Consider the following 16,683-nt stretch of genomic DNA (forward strand, 5'->3'; position numbering starts at 1 on the left):
ACCGATCAGCAGAAAAAAAAAACAAGAGGCTGGCTGCCCAAAAACATGCAGTGAGCAGCCAGGATAACCGCGACCCAACTACAAAACACTACCACGGCAACAAACACAAACCCAGTCGGAAGAATAAAAACAATGAGCACGGCAGGCTGGCCAGCCAGCGGACTGCTAACTTGGCTAACTTAGACCAAACAAAACTGGAAGCCTTCGAGAGCCCGCACGCAGCGAAAAGCACGAGAGGAAAAGTCATGATCACATACCTAAAATGAAAGTCAAAAAAGGAACGCACGCTGTACACGACGGCAGGTCAACTTTGATGATTGACTCTGACAAAACAGCCTGAAGTCTAACGTTACTTTCCACCTCTGTGCATCAGTATTTGTATATGTATTTAGATTAATCATAGCTATAGATGTACAGCAAAGATATTGACATTCGATAAGAATGAGTGATGTGTTTTTTTTGGACAAGGCATGTGTCCCGTTCAGTATTGAAGCACTTGTGTACTGTTTTGAAGTGACAAACCCAAAATTGTGTTCCTTTCTGCAATATCAACATGTCAGTGTTATGGTGCTGGTATCCTGTCATAATAGTTATTATTGACAACGTATAGATTGACGAAATCGAGCTCTAGTCTCTCCAACACAACTTTTTAGAGACATGAGAAAACAGAAGCGGCATGATGTTATTTTACCTGTAAACAAAAAAAGACACACACCTAATGTATTGGATTTTGTGAATTCAGTAACGTCTTACGTCGAGTACAGGCATAAGTGTGTTTTAATGCGAGCGTGTCTCTATGTCAGTCACAGGTCCCGGCGGTTTAATTATTCAAGCTGTATTAAATCTTCATCTGTGCTGCCTGTCTAATGTGAACACAGATGAATTTTGCATTTTCTCCGTGGAGCGCGGGGACCAGATAACTGCACAGTCACCGAGCGAGGGGGGATGATGTTCGCCCGAGTATCGTATCGCCACGTGAGCCGCGGGAAAAACAAACTCGAAAGGATGGGGAGAATATGATAAGAGGTAGCGCTAACCGACTGCCGAGATAGAGAAGTCTTACACTGGAGAAAGAGGAAATAGACACTCTGCTCGGTAATAAATGCGTCACTCTGCTTTAGCAGACTGTTTGACCTGTCTCGTGTCATCGTAACTACGGAACTCAAATGGTAGAAAACCACGGGGGTTGGACTAGTAAAAAAAAATTGCATACAAACAGTGTCTGAAACTCGTGACAAAAAGTTACCAGACATCAGGGCAGACAACTCTGAAAAGTTGCCTGGCCCATTTTTCACAGCTTGAACTGCGATAAGACGACTCATCGCAAAAAAAAAACGTTGTTGCAAAGTATTAAGGATTGATAATCAGAATATATAACAGAACAATACTTTAAAGTTAAGTTTATTATAAATCTACTTATAACATTCATTGCATGTATATGACATCGCTGTTTTTCACTTGCCATCAGTATGTACCTGTATCTTCATTCATGCAGTGTTTGCGTTGCGTCATCTGCTACAAGCCACGTGAACTCCTCTTTACACAATGCTTTTAATGTACTTTTACGTTTTGTAGCGTCATACATTTTGTGAGCTTCTTTTGAATCTTTCTTCTGAGGCTGAGGTTTTTGCTTGATTCCTAACCACTTCTTTTCTTGTGTTCTCGGTGCCTCTGCTTTGGAAAATGATATGCAAATGCGCGACCTTATAACGCTCGGAAAAGTCCAGAAGCACGAAGTTATTCGATGCAGGCTTCTGATTGGATCGTAACAAAGCAAACTTTCGTGTTTTAATTTTTTTGTCGGCCACCCGGGCGGAGACGTTGTGTAAGTTGTACGCCCGACATAAAAGATGCACGCCCCGGGCCACTGATACAAGGTTGCTTAGATGCAGGGCTGGGGGGCTTTTTGGAGGCCCAGGATTCAAGGATGATAAATTTGATTCAAACAATTTTTTCTTTCTTCTCCCTTTTTCCCTTCTCTCCAAGTTTCAATCTCTTGTAGTGTTTATCAACTGTTGGTTTGTTGGTTGATTGGTTGGCTGGATCCCTTAACAACTAGGGTCGTAGGGGCATAATATCCTGTGGTGTGTCTTGGCGAGAACAGTCTGGTGGCGCCCTTCCCTCTCAATGCCAACTGTGCATGTGTAAAAAGAGAAAAATCACAATTGAATTAATTTCCACTATAATTTAACTTTGCGACTGGAAAGTGGCAAAAAAGCACATAAACACTAACTAAATGATTTTAAAGTCTGTCTGCCTTTTTATTTTATAATGAAAATGTTTACCTGAATATGGGAACTTTGCTGTTAGATTTCATTTCTATAATAATAAGATCTGTGACTTTTAAGAAAAATAACATGTGTTTCCTCAGTGTTCTCTGTTTGAATAATGGTAGTCAGCAAATACAGCTACAGTGGGTGCTTTACGACTGATGCCTGGCTCTGTGAACACGCAGTTGACATATTTAATACTCTTATTCTGGCTCATTTTTCTCTCGTGCTTCTCAGCATTGTCTCTCCAACCACATAAAATGATGTGGCGGGCCACATTTGCTCACGGGCCGTAAGTTTGACACATGTGCTTTAAAGATTTGCCCGTATCAGCCTTTAAAACATGGCTTCAAAGTCCTTTAGTCAGAAACTGGTCGGTTATTAGACCAAATGAAAACATAATGGCAGCCAAACACGAGGCCAGTTAATATTTTAATTCATCCCTCGGAAATGAAATACGAAGCCGGGAGGAGCCGTTGTAGCGCACTTCTTCTATCAAAGTTTGTCTTTGAAAAGCATGCGACATGATTACCGCTGACATATCTGGGTTAGCATGATAATAGGGTGCCAGGCCCCCCACCCACACGCCGCAAAATCCATACAAAGAATTGCACATTCCTGCATGGCCCACATGTATGTTGCATAGGATCAAGCGTGTCGGTTGCCTGCGTATGAAAAATAAAAGATTAACGCAAGGAGGTCTCAAACTCACGGCCTGCGGGATGATAGTGTCAGGCTTTTGCCGTAATACCAAGATTCAAATGCAAATGTTTATTAGTGCCTCTTAGCCGTAAAAATCGTTCCTTGAAAAGCCTGAACCGTAAATTCCGGCGTACCTGATTATAAGCCGCACCTGGTACATTTTTAGAGGAAAAAACATGTTTTAGCTACATAAGCCGCACGGGGCTATTAGCCGCATGCGCACACGTCTAAACATGGGATATTTACAAAGACGGTACACAGAAAGAGTTTTAATAATATACCTTACTGGTGAGCCGCTAGACTTTTGATAAACAAATTTGTGTCCACACAATGTCACCAGTCACTGAAATATGTCACACCAAATATCATTGGTAAGCTTAAACTCTGGTGATTCAGGGTACTTTTGAAACGTTAGGGAAATATTACGATCAGTCTGAACAAGATACTCAAAAACTATAAAGCTGACGTAACTCCCCATTACGTCCCCCGGCCATCTTCAACTTCTTTGAATATCTGCAAAAATGGCTCTGTTACATCAAAGACACTCCCTAGAATCCAACCGTGTAAAATATTAAATTCAAAACACACGATAATGCCGACAGTTGAATAGAAATCTGCCTAAAACATTTCTGCTTCGTTGGGCGTTGCTTCATGTAATCGGTTATTTTCGTCACAGTCTTTTCGTTTAGAAAAGCATACTCGTAAAATTATTCCGTAAATGGTAGTTAACCAGCCCCCTTTCGATTGACAGCTTTTCCATGATCTGTTCATGCTAGGTATTTCATGCTCAAAACGCAAAGTTACATTAAATTTGAGTTTTCATACCTGTCAACCTCCATGGTTCCATGCACTTACAAAATGTTGTATTTTCCCTTACAAAATACAAAATAATCTTACTCCATATTTCAAACGTGTTTATTTATGTACTTTAACATGTTGTATTGTACATGTGTTTCTTTATATCATATATATATTGTTAATTAACATTTTGTTGTGAGATACTGAGTTGCTCGACATGAATGAGGTTTATTATTAAAAAAAAGTTCAAAAATGAAGTAGCTTGGACGTTCACTAATTAGGAAGAATAATACATTGTCTTATTCAAATTATAAATTCATTTTCTGCATTAAATTATTGTTGGTAATATACTGATTAAAGGGATAACCACAAACCTGTCTTTTTTCCATTTTCTCCTTTTATACTTCCTTTTTTTCTTAACTTCTTTATACAACAATAATGATTCGTAATATAATGCATCAAAGCAAGTGAGCCATTTGAGAGCCGGCTCTCTTTATTGAGTTGAGCCGAAAAAGCCGGTTCTCTAAAAAGAGACGGACTTCCTTTGACTACATAACTACCACATGAAATCAAAGGCGGCAGACGCATGCGCACAGTAGCATCAAACCGCTGGCTTCGTCTGCAATGGAAAAAACGATACCGAGATAGAGGCTATTGCGGCGAACTCGTTTGACTCGATTGATTTGCCGTTTCGTGATTGTCGGTGTATACCGGATGACACCCATCATTGACAAATTTGCGTTTTTCCGTACAGATTTTCTTGTACGTCGTACACGTCTTAAAATGCATAATAAAAGTACTTTGTATGGCAAAAACGTACTGGTTGACAGGTATGCGTTATCCTCGACCAGTATATTCCACCTGTCTCACTCTTACCTTTACTGCCCCTGGCAGCCGTTAGAAAGAATGCATAAATTAGCTACCCTACTATTAGCTACCCTTTACGCTTTCTTTTTCTCTTTTCTCTCCTTCTGTCTTTCTATTTCTCTTTGGATTTCTTACTTCCGCTCCCTTTCTTTCCCCCTCTCTCACGACTTCTCTTTTTATGTCTTTTGTTTCTCACGCTCTCTCCCGCTCTTTCTTTGTCCCGCCCTCTCTCATTTTCCCTTCCTCTTTCTCTTATTTCTTTCTCTCTTTTTCTTTCTCTTTAATCTACTAGTCCGGCCCCCGACAGAATGTTTTTTCTATCGTGTGGCCCCCGAGTTAAAATGAGTTTGACACCCCTGAGCTACACCCTTGCATAAGCCGCATAAGTCACGGCTTATAGTTTGAAATTTACGGTGTATATATATATTTATTAAAAATATGAGGAAAAATACATGAGACAGTCGGTTGATGACGGCTGGTTGAAGAGGCAGTGAGATCAAGGGGTGGGGTCATTTGCATTCCTGGTGACTTTTGCAGGTGAGGCGGCATTCGGTGATGTCCAGGAGAGGTATGAGGGAAAATGCAGACCTTGATGGGCTTTTTTGGCCAGGGATGACAATAAAGACAATTCATTTCAAGTTTGAGACCTTCGGATTAAGGTCAACGACGTAGGAATCGGACACATATGAGGAAAGGACCGAATCTATTCGAGTTCAGTGACTACTTTGATGATTACCCCGGTAAATTCGGTACCTTGTCGTTCTCCTCGTTTCTGTTTTGTGTTAGCTTCCTGATCTGTCGCTTGCCTTTCCCCGCTGTGTTGAGCTAGCTAGCGTAGAAAATGCGTGGGCGGACAATCTGGGTCCCTTTCAAGGTTCAAAGTCGCCTTTCTTCCTCGCTCTCTCGCTCCTGCGCTCCTCTACATGTTGCTGCCTTATTAAGTTGTTCACCCTCTGCTTCCTGCTTGCTAATGAGACGAGCGCTACGTTCACGCCTTTTTGCCCGTGCACGCTCCTGTAGCACGCTACAATTTTATTTTTATAATGAGACATTTTCTGTGTCATTTATATTAATTTTGTTTTATACAGTATTCCCTTGATTTTCACGGTTAATTTGTTCCAAAACCCTTGTGTAATCCTCATTTTAAGGACTATCTTTGTATTTTTTCTACAGCTAACATAGAAATGTGAATAAAAACAACACTTCATTTTCTCTACTGTTGGGACCAATCTTGGAGAAGTCATAACATTAAATTAAATATCCTTTAGGGGATATTTGTTTAAAAGGAACAGGTCATTTCGACCGAAGACAACAGGAGGGTTAAGTAAATGCACACAAACTGATGAAAAAACACAATGCTAGTTTTCGGCTAAAAGAAGAAGCTAGGTTTTGCTAAAAAAAAAATAAAGACCAGGATGCTAACTAACATTTGTTTTCAGAGTAGATTGATAAGCTGATTTTTGGTGCTTGAAGAAACAAGAAAAAAATGCTATTTTTTTGTGTAAAAGAAGAGAGCGCTATTATTTTGCAATTAACTACTGGAGAAGAAGCTAGTTATCTAGCTTTCCACTCAAAAAAGACACATTGCACATTTTGTTTGCATACACAATGCTAGTTTTCGGTGGAAGGGGAAAAAATGTTTTTGAGAAAAAAAGACCATGATGTCTTATGTTTGTTATCAGCGCACATTACAAAACTGTTTTTTTTTTGTAGCCCAAAAAAAGATAACAGTAGTTTTTTGATGTAAAAAAAATGGTGCTAGATTTTGATGGCAGCGAAGACAATGCTGATTCTTAGCATGGAAGAAGTTTGCTATCATGGTAAGAGAAGACGATGCTAGCTTTCTATACAGAAAAGAAAATGCTAATTTTCTTTGCATTAAGAGACAACGCTGGCTCTACACATAAAAAATCACAAAGTTAGTTTTGGGTTAGCAGTACGGCGGTGCAGTAGTTAGCGCGTGTGCGGCGCACAGTTCTGAGGTCATAGAGATCGAACCTCCTGTGTGGAGTTTGCATGTTCTCCCCTCCGGGCCCTCCGGTTTCATCCCACATTCTAAAAACATGCATGTCAGGTTAATTTGACGGTCCAAATAGTCCCTAGGTGTGGATGAGCGAGTGATCCCAGGGTACCCAGCAACTGGCTGGCAGCCATTTTAGGGTGTCCCCTGCCCACTGCCCGAAGACAGCTGGGATGGGCTCCGGCAACTACGCGACCCAAGTGAGGATAAGCGGTGCAGATGATGGATGGATGGATAGTCTTGGTTTATGGGAGAAGAAGCTAGTTTTCTGTTAAAGGAGAAGGCGCAAAAAAAGGCAACAATGCTAGCTAAAGTTTGTTTTCAGAGATGTCTAACAAGGTTTTCGACGCCCAAAAATATAACAAGCATTTTTTACCGGCATCCAACAAAATGACTTTTGTTTTGGGGAGAGGCGAAGATGATGCTAGTTTTTAGCATAGGAGAATAATCTAGTGATCATGGTAAGACGCTATCTTTCCACTCAGGAGAGATGATGGTAACTTTCAATGCTACTTTTACAGTCACAGTCAAGTAGTCAAGTCAAGTCTACACCCTTAATCACAAAGAGTCTCAAAGGGCTGCACAGACCACAGATTATTGCAAAGCACAGACTATTATGACACCATCCCCTGATCTAAAACCTACATGAGGGCAAATAATACACAGATATTGTCACCATAAAATATAGGTTATTCATATGCTATAGAATAGTAGTGTGATTTAAGTTTAGATTTAAACATTTCCACTGAGGTTGCAGTTCGAATCTTAGGGGGAAGAACATTGCACAGCACCGGGACCCGAATGGAGAACGCTCTCAAACCTGCGGATTTCTTCTTGGCTCTTGGGATCTCTAGTACACCAGCATTTTCAGTAAAATGATGAAATAAATTTGAATCCTAGTTTTAATATAATAAACCACAAGAAGGATTACAAGAAAAACAAATACTGGATTCTGGTTTCCGAGCATTTTTTTTTAATTGTTACCGTCGCTAGTTAAAAGAGTATTAACATTTTTACAACCCACCTGATGTTTTCCATTAGGTCCACTGAGATGTTTACAGAAGTCATTATAAAAGGGTTAGGGGTTGCCCCCCCACCAGCGTGGATTTTCCCGAGCCCCTGCGAATACATTAACTCGGCCATGTAGCTTACTTTTGTTAAAAGCGTGTGCCAAACACCACGGTTAATGATATGTTAATAAATAATAAATCACGGATTGTTGCCAGCCGTGGCTCAGATGTAAAGGCACAAGGTGCACGCAGCTTTTTCTTTGATTTATTTATGATTTTTTTTTTTTCCTTTATGATGGGGGAGGAACGATTTTGACAGCTGAAAGAAGATCATGCAGTATACGTCCTGTTTACAGTATTTGTAGCATGGTGCCCCCTCCACACCCGCGACCGTCCGTGCCATCTCATCCCTCCCCCCCGGGCTCCCCGCATCGCTTTACTTCATTATTTAGTGTGTTATTTTTTTCGACTCCCTGATCTATAGTCCCCACATCACTGAGGCGGCTAATTAATTATGGATGGACTTTGGGAGGGAAGAGGGGAGTTTGGGGGAGATTAAAAAGAAAAAAAAAAAGGGGGGGGGGGACAACCAGACAACCAGCTTCATTACATATGCGCGGTGTTTTGGGTGCTTTATTAATTTATATCTTGTCAGGCTATGCCAGAGTCTCCAGAACTCCTTTGGCTTATTACATTTATTTATTTTTATAGAATCGCGTTCGGATGCTGCTCTTCATTCGGAAACGATGCACTCTTCAACCCTCCTGCATATATATATCTCTATCTCTATTTATATATCTAGTTTTTTCTATTGTTTAATTCTATGTATTGAGTAGATGTCACTTAAAGAGTGCCAGTACATTCCAACCAATCAGAGAACTGCCTTTTGTTTCCCGGGATTGTGACAATACAGATAAATTATTAATATAGCTTGTAAATCAAGATTAAAGGATGATTTCATCCATTCATCCATAATCTGCACCGCTTATGCTTAGTAGGGTCGCGGGGTTGCTAGAGCCCATCCCAGCCATCTTCGGGCCGTGGCATTTCATCACCAAATTTAATGAAGTACCATGCATGTTTGCTCCCACTCCAAAAGTGGTCTCAATTTATGTGTCCCGTTTACAATTTGTCCTCTTATGTAGGCTTGTCGGGAGCATGGGCTTACAGTATTTATGGATGGATACAATTGTGACATTGTAGCTGTGGGGGCAGAAAAATGAAACAAAAATGACCTGGAGAAATAAACCAATATACATGTGGCTTTGTTTTTAGCAAGTAAACAGGGATTTGGGTGTATATTTTGTCTCTGTACAGGGTTTGTACTGGTGCTTGAAATCCTTGAAAATGCTTGAATTTCAAGGTTGTTCTCAAGGATTGAAAAATATTTGAATTTTGGGTGAAGTGCTTGTAAATGTTTGAAATTGTCGCCATGTTTCTCAACAAGTCTGCTTACAGTTATTATGACACCGCTCTTTGGTGGCTTCGCTTTGTCAATGCATTCCTTCTTCCTTCGTGTTGTGTTTCCTTCGTTGTTCTATGATACGTCACCGCCCCCAACGGGTCGCGCCCAAGCGGACAGGTGCATGCTACCTAAACAGGGCATAATGAAATGTGTTTTAGTGCAAAGAGAATGTATCAGTCATGGACATTTCTTATGGGCCATGCAAAATAATTAAAATTTGTAATTGTAATAGGAAGAACTTCCTGCAATTTGAAAAATTAAGTATATGCTGTTGTCATTTTTACCCAACACCTATACGGGGAGGGATTTGTTTAAAAACATATTTGTAATTTTCTCAAGATATGAAAATCATGACTTGACAAATGCAAATGCAAGAATAAAAATTGCATATATAAATCGCATATATATTTGTGTCCCTGCAAAATAAGTTATTCACACCGAATTTCTTCATTTAATGGTACTGGAAAAATTGGAAAATTGGCTTTGAAAGTAGTTAAAAAGTGCCTGATTTTGACCAAGGAAAAGGTGTTCAAATCCTGGAGTATATACGGTAGGGAGAAGATCTCTATGTGGAGAAGTTCAGCTACCTTGAACTACTAGATGTAATACTTTGTAGGTACAAATAAATATGTCCTCCCCAGCTTTTATGTATCTCGTCGACGGTTGTATGTTACTTCATGAGCTTAATAGGAGCCGTTAGCGATCAGAGGATAGGCCGGGAAATCGATCCAAATATCAGTTATTGTTACTAAGCAAATACTTGGATGGGATGGATACTATTGTCCTGATATTGATACTTCACCCCTCCATCAATTTCATCAAAGCGCCACTTCTATATATAGAAAGTGCAATACTTCTCTCACCCAGCGCCCCCAGCCATTTTCTAATTTTATGCCTGTTTTTGTGACTGACAGGCACACTTTTAGCATGTCCCTCTACCTGCCCTACTTCCTGCTTGGCAAAAGAGAGGGCCAAATCAACGCGCTCACCTTTATCACAAGCTCAATCGGAAACGATACAAAAAAGCCACTACACCCTACAAAAAACAAAAATAAGGAACCAAAAATGTAAATGAACTACTGTTCCTGAACAAAAACCTTTAAATAAGTGGTCACAATGGCAACAGGGCCATAAAGGCTTGTCTGGTTTGACCCTTTTAGCTTTTGCTCTGTAACAATTGTTATGGGATAAGCAGACTTTTCATACTGATAAAGGTTTTTGCACTTCCTGACTTTATTTTCAAAATAGTGTGCAATGGAGGGTATATTTGACATGTTGGCACTGTTAAATTTGTGTTTTTGTTGCATTGATGCTTTTTATTTGACTCTTGGCTTTTTTCCGAAAGTATTGTCATAGAAATATATATACTTACTTGGATCGGATCGATACTAAAATTGCCAGTTTCGCCCACCCCTATCGGAGGACATTTTAAGTCATGATCTGCTTAGGAAGCAGAAGGATATTAAAAAATGAAACAATTTTAGTGCCTTGAATCTTGTTGTGTTTATTATTAATCAGTGTCTGAAACTCATGACAAAAAATAAGCGGACAGCTGGGCAGACAACTCTGAAAAGTTGCCTGCCCAGCCATAAAGTTGCCTGCCCCATTTTTCACAACTTGGAACACAATAAGACGACTCATCGCAAAAAAAACATTGTTGCAAAGTATTAAGGATTGATAATCAGTATATATTACAGAACAGCACTTTAAAATTAAGTTTATTATAAATCTACTTACAACATTCATTGCATGTACATGACATTGCTGTTTTCCATCTGCCATCAGTATGTGCCTGTATTTACTCATCTTCATTCATGCGATGTTTGCGTTGTGTCGTCTGCTACAAACCACGTGAACTCCTCTTTCCACGATGCTTTTAATGTACGTATACGTTTTGTAGCGTCATACATTTTGTTAGCTTCTTTTGAATCTTTCTTCTGAGGCTGAGGTTTTGGCTTGATTCCTAACCACATCCATTTTTCTAGCGTTCTCTGTGCGTCTACTTTGTAAAATGATATGCAAATGCACGACCTTATGATGCTCGGGAAAGTCCGGAAGCAGGAAGGTATCCAATGCAAGCCTCTGATTTGCTGCCGAGTATGCAAATTGCCATTCGAACCGAAATTCTGAAATTTCCAAACAGAACGAAGATTTCGAAATTCAATTTGATAGAAAAACCTGTCGGGGTTTTTTTTTTCCCCCTTGAAAAGGTTGTATGCCCGACATAAAAGATGCACACCCCGGGCGTCGGAGTTGGGACGTTAATTCAAACACTGTATTAATATAAACTTACTCTAGAGGGAGTGTTCAATTATTCAATTATCATGAGACTTCTAAGCAAAAACGATCGATACTCCCCTGTATTTATTTGGTTCGGATCAATACTAAAATTCCCAGTACTGCCCACCCCTATCAGAGGACATTGTAAATCATGATCTGCTTTTAATAAGTAGCGGAGTAACGCACCATGTTGTAAGGAAGTGGAATTACAAAATGTTATCAATAACATGTTAGAGTCTCAGCACTAGTAGTTATAGACGGCAAAAATCAGGGAAAACTCTATTTTATTTTAATATCTCACCGCTAGCAGGCATATACCCACTCACTTGTCAGCCAACTGTCTCATTATAAGGCACTTGGCATGCATTAAAAGGTGTTCAGCTCACCTGCAAGTGTAGATTATCTCATTTCCCCACCGAACACTTGTCCTATTGAATTTTCCACGCCTTCCTTTCTAAACACGCCAAACAAAGAGTGTATTTTGATGTTTTTTTACGATGACTCGACCTAGAACGACAGCTGCGCCTGTTTCTGGAATGCTCTTGGCAACGTTCAATCCAAAAAGGAATAGATGAGAAATGAGGTCAAACTATTTTGGGCGAGGAGGAGGAGGTGATGGTTTTAACTTGATAAAACATCATTCAATTAAACTCACTATGACTGGTTTGGTGTTTTGAAATATGGTAAGGGATGAACAATAGAGGGACTAAGATATATAAATCAACAGCTATTTGATTTTTAAATTAATGACCAATTGGCAATCAAATATATAATAATCAAATAATAAGATTTTAGATCTGAAGCTCTCCAAATCTTCAGTATTTTATTTAATTTTGCAACAGTACATATTTTTTTTTCTCATTACTAATAGACCTATGATTCTTTTTGGAATTTGTTTCAATCAACGGGAAGGAATCAGTACAACTAATTGATTAAATAATTCTTAAAACATAACAGAATTGTCTTTATTGCCATTGATAACGGCATAATGAACATTGTTTGCAATGAAGAAATGGCAATCCGGGATAAACACGTAATAAAGACTGAAAATGGTAAATGTTCTGCATTTAAATAGCGCTTTTCAAGTCAATGAAGAGCTCCCAAAGTGCTTTACAATGTGCTTCACACTTACCCATTCACACACACACTCACACACCAATAGCGGCCGTGCAGCCATGCAAGGCGCCTCCCTGCTTATTGGGAGCATTAGGGATTCAGTGTCTTGCGCAAGGACACTTCAACATATAACACGGAGGAGCCGGGATTCAAACCTGCGACCTCTTGATCCCAAGACAAGCGCAAGAGAGAAAAATTAGGTTAAAGAATTCCAGGATAAACAGGAAAAAAAGAATTATTGGTACTTGCTTTCTTTGCTTGGAGTCTGGCTGAAGTCATATGTGCAGTTTTCTTTTGTAATAATAATGCAATGAAAAATAAATAAATGAGCCAAATTATCTGACATGGTAAATCATTTTGCTCATTTAAAGGACTGCTTTCTTGTTTTACTGGGGGAAAACAAATACTGAAGAAATGATGAAGCCGCCTCTTCACTTTCTATCAGCCAAGCCGGCCCACTGTCAGGGAATCTCCGAGCTGTTGCTCATAGCGTCCCCGGGGCCACAACACAATTGCCGGACTTTGTTCATTAGCCTGCTCAGCCCGGCCGGGCCTTGTGTGTCGGATTACACACAAACACAAATTCGAGAGACACAATCTACGAAAGGAAGTCAAACCACCGGGTACTTCATGCACAATGTTGCTGCAGACAGGGGCATAAAAAAGTAACTCAGATAAAAGTAGGCACTCATATAAATTAAGTCAAGCTGACCTCTATATATATATATATATATATATATATATATATATATATATATATATATATATATGTATATATATATATATATATATATATATATATGTATATATATATGTATATATATATGTATATATATACATACAATAATTTATATATGAGAAGGCAGACACATCACAACTTGAATAAGTGTTAATTTGCGCTGGAAGCCAAATAAGCAGATGGTTTCGATTCCCCCCATGTGCTTGTTTGCATCGCTCGCCAACTGCAGTTGATTCGAGTGAAAAGCGTTGACACACCGCATAATCAATCTTGTTCCCTCTCTGCCGATACTTTTTCAATTTGGAAAACATCAGGAGCGATATGCATCCAACTTTGTGGGAGAAGTATGGGAAAAGGCCCGTTATGATTCCAGATTATTTTGGAGTAGAACTATAAAACCCTGGCATTACCCATTAAAGACATATATGTATTCTAAATCTAGTAAATCTAGTGGAAGATAGAGCTCTTGTTGGTGATAAGAATGAGTGGAGAGGTGTTGTAAAAGGACAGTGGGATGTTTAGAGGCGTTCTAAGGGATGGGCAGGGCACCTGTATGATACAGCAGGGGTAAACCAGTGAAAGCTGTCGGTCCCTGCTGTTGAACAGAAGAGTGTGTTGTGTCACCCTGACCCGAGCGACATGGACGCTTCCTTTTGTCCCGTTTCATCTGGAGGGACGAAAGTATGACCGACTTGGGTGCCGAGGTGCTTCTCTTGTTTGGGTGTTTGGGCATTTGAGTTGGCCATGGTCATTTTTTTTGGTGTGTTTTTTGCTACTTTTTCGTTTTTTTTTGTTTTTGCATATTTGTTTGTTTTGCTGTCAGTCACTCCTTTTTAGGGGTATGACCAAGGTAGATAGATAGACTTTCATGTATCGAAAACGCGCAGTATGAGTTAAAATAACCCAAGGCTGGATTCGTAAGTTGTGGTTTTTATGCAGATGCTCAAAAGAAAACCACAAGTCTGAATAAACATTAAATTGTACTTATAATCCTTAAATCATTTTTGTGCTTTAGGGCTCCAGCAAACACATATTTTAATAATTAATCTGCATATTTTTTGTCTATTGATGGATGACTGATAAGCTCAATGGTTTCCTGTATGAAATTCACGTATTTAAAAAAAACGTTCCAATTACCTTTAATGAAAATACAAAATCATTTTAATTTGTGTTTGCAAGGGTGGGCATACTTTTTTGGGGGTCTTAACATTTGATTACTACACTAGGTTTTGTGTATTTTTTCTTGATATTTGAAATGTATACATCATAAATATGTTTTGGAAATACAGAAAAATGTAGCAATGATACCACTAAATTGAAGCAACTTGCATTGCAGCTGCTGAATCCTGTCATAAGCGTTTTGTCACCTCCCCAATCATTTTCTTTGATCATTAATGATGAATATTTTTCAAAATGAAGAAAATCTCTGGTGTCATGTTGACTCCTCCTAATTTTAAAATAAATCGATTAAGACAGTAATTACTCAAAAATGCATAAAATGACACGTGCAAGTGTGGGCTCATTTTTTTAAAGGGGAAAGAAAAATCGTGCTTGTGATCTGTAATGGCGCTTCTAACTTCTGACATCAGCAAAATGTTTTATTTAAATTCCAAACGAACATAAACTTTAGCCTATAGTTGATGACGAAAACAAATGGAAAAAATGGATATTTACAATCGAGAAAGTGAAATTCTGAGGAAAGTAGTGTGGAACTAATTTGATAACCCATGAGTTGTGAAAGTCCGTCCGATGACTGATGGGAAAAAGTTACAGATGATCTAATGATCTTTTAATTATTGAGTTCATAATCTTGTTTAAGTCCAACATGATCCAATATAACGCCCACCCCTATGTGCAAGAATTACTTTATTCTATTTTACAGTGTAGACCTATACAGGACGCTGCTCTACTTACGAACGGGATTAATTTGTTCGTAAGTTGCTCCAGTGCTATATTTTGTATATTTAAGGTTCATATAACTATGTTTAAGGCTTGTATAAGTAACTTATATTCTTTTAAACTAAAAAAATAAACATTTCATAAAATAATATGCTCTATGAAGATGAACAAAGTTGAGTTTAACTTACTTTTGGAAGACGAGCTTCATAAGTTAGGCAACTTCCTCCTCTATAATAGGAAGCGGCAGAAAAAAAGCGATCCAACCATTTTCTCAACCGCATCAGTCTTTCTTATTCCACTTCCATTTCAAAAGAAAGGCTCGCCTCTTCTTTACACTTTACACCAGCAATATTGAACGAGGTACGCACGAGATAATAAACAATACAAATGTCATAGTTCTTAGCGCGCTGGAGATACAGTATAGTATGTTTACACACGAGCTAGGAAGAGGAAGCGGATTTCTCCTTAGGGGTGGATGCTGGGTGATCTCTTACAGCACCACACACAGGTTGCGGCGGAAAGAAGCACTACAGTAAAGTCCCATACTCGGAAAAAGGCACACAATATAAAATTTAACTTACAGTAATGCCTGGATTTTTTTCGACATCCTGAAAAGAATGTTAGTATCTACCGTTTTTCGTAAGTCGTCGTAAGTAAGGGAGCGTCTGCACTGTGTTTTTCCAAAACTATATAACTTTTTTATGTCGATTCTTTTCTGCCACTCTCATTTAAATGATTATTGTGCTCATTCTAATTGAACAAAACGCAGTCTTATCGCTAAATGCATTCGCATGGCGCGAATCAGACACGGCTCCGCTATTCCTTTCCCGAGACGATACGCTCGACTGTTTCAAAAATAGTGGATTTTTTTTCCCCTAAGATCAATGGCAAAATTATGGACTAAAAAAGTTAACGATTTGGCCATGATGCCATGACATAACCCCGAGGCATTTTGGAGGCATCCAGATTGCTCTGATTTCACACTGAACAGAGCGCGTTGAAGAAGCTCAAGGATTGAATGCCCCCGAGGCAAGTAAATTTGGGGGGAATATGCCGCTGTCATTGAACGAAAATGTCAGAGTTCAAAGTGCCGTCACGCATGACTTCACGCATGACATCAGTGCACATCACTGTTTTTTTTTTTAATTGCAGTGTTTGAAAATGACTGTTTCATTTAAATTGTTTTTTTATGCAAAACTCTTTGAATCTGACTAGTGTTTGAGAACCTTTTTAGACTTTTGACTGATGTTTTGGAATTATTTATGGATTACATAAACTTTGAACCTACTAAATGCAAAAAGTCATCTATGTATGTGTTATGAGCAGTGAAACATTGTTTCGGCTTTCTTAAATCGGAGTAAAGATAAAAGTGGTGTGTTCAAAGTCACCAAAAAGAGTGACAAGCATAAAGATTTCACTTTTGATGAATTGCCAGCTATTTGTCAGTGTATATACAGAAACAAAAGGAAGAGTTCTGTTCCGTTTCCAAAAAAAAAACGTGCTATAATGAGTCTGTT

General features: G+C 39.0%; 1 protein-coding gene and 1 long non-coding RNA gene across 3 annotated transcripts in view; one reads left to right on the top strand and one right to left on the bottom strand.

Annotated features, from left to right (window-relative positions):
• The window catches only part of plxna1b (plexin A1b), a 321,328-nt gene that overhangs the window by 201,207 nt on the left and 103,438 nt on the right, over positions 1-16,683 (top strand). The window lies entirely within an intron of this gene.
• LOC148363838 (uncharacterized) lies at positions 1,588-16,167 on the bottom strand. The gene is made up of 3 exons (XR_015850696.1): positions 15,355-16,167; positions 9,124-9,260; positions 1,588-2,134 (listed from the first exon to the last, which is right to left on the bottom strand). It is a non-coding gene; the product is annotated as an uncharacterized LOC148363838 (long non-coding RNA).

The sequence above is a fragment of the Urocampus carinirostris genome, chromosome 6 (assembly GCF_059441175.1).
Source record: "Urocampus carinirostris isolate Australia breed hairy pipefish chromosome 6, RoL_Ucar_1.0, whole genome shotgun sequence".
Taxonomy (NCBI): domain Eukaryota; kingdom Metazoa; phylum Chordata; class Actinopteri; order Syngnathiformes; family Syngnathidae; genus Urocampus; species Urocampus carinirostris.